The sequence below is a fragment of the Cynocephalus volans genome, chromosome 9 (genome assembly GCF_027409185.1).
Source record: "Cynocephalus volans isolate mCynVol1 chromosome 9, mCynVol1.pri, whole genome shotgun sequence".
Lineage (NCBI taxonomy): Eukaryota > Metazoa > Chordata > Mammalia > Dermoptera > Cynocephalidae > Cynocephalus > Cynocephalus volans.
In genome coordinates, this window is record NC_084468.1 from 131,272,775 (window position 1) to 131,273,568 (window position 794).

Sequence of the window (794 nt, forward strand, 5' to 3'; positions counted from 1 at the left end):
TGTATATGCACCTATTAATATAACCTTAAAAAATGTAAATCAACAAAATGAAAGATACTTACAACAATAATTGTAGTTGGAGATTTTTCTTTTAACTTTTAAAGAAGGGAAAGTTCATTTACATTTAATGTGATTATTGATATGATTGGATTTACATATCTGTTTTTCTTTTTCTTTTCTTTTTACTGTTTTTTTTTTTTTTGACATTCTCTTTAGTGCCCTACTTATTTTCATTGTGCACGTCTGTGGGGTACAGTTTGTTGTTCAAAAATATGGTAATGCTTCACAAATTTGCATGTCATTGTTGCACAAGGGCCGTGCTAATGTTCTCTGTATTGTTTCACTTTTAGTATATGTGCTGTTGAAGTGGGCACTAGTTGGAGGTTTTTTAAAAATTTGTTTTCAAAATTTTTATTGAAAAATAATTGATTATGCATATTTGTGGGGTACAGAGTTGAATATCAATACCTGCATACAATGTGTGATAATGAAGTACACATAATTAGCATGTTCATCAATTCAAAACAAAATCATTCCTTGTGTCCATTAACAAGTTTCTCACTAACCACCCCTCCCCTTTTCCCACCTCTAATAAGCAAGTTCTGGTCTCTCTTTCTGAAAGTTCAACACTTTCCCTTTCTCTCTTTCTTTCTTTCTTTATCTGTCTTTTCTCCCACTTATGAGTGAGGACCTGCAGTATTTCTCTTTCTGTACCTGGCTTGTTTCACTTAACATAATTTTCTCCAAGCTCATCCATGTTGCTGTGAACAGCAGAATTTCTTTCTTTTTTGTGG

General features: G+C 32.2%; 1 non-coding gene across 1 annotated transcript; it reads right to left on the reverse strand.

Moving 5' to 3' along the window:
* Nucleotides 1-267: 267 nt before the first annotated feature.
* Nucleotides 268-374, reverse strand: LOC134386672 (U6 spliceosomal RNA). Its single transcript, XR_010024503.1, has one exon. It is a non-coding gene; the product is annotated as a U6 spliceosomal RNA (small nuclear RNA).
* Between the last annotated feature and the right edge of the window lie 420 nt (nucleotides 375-794).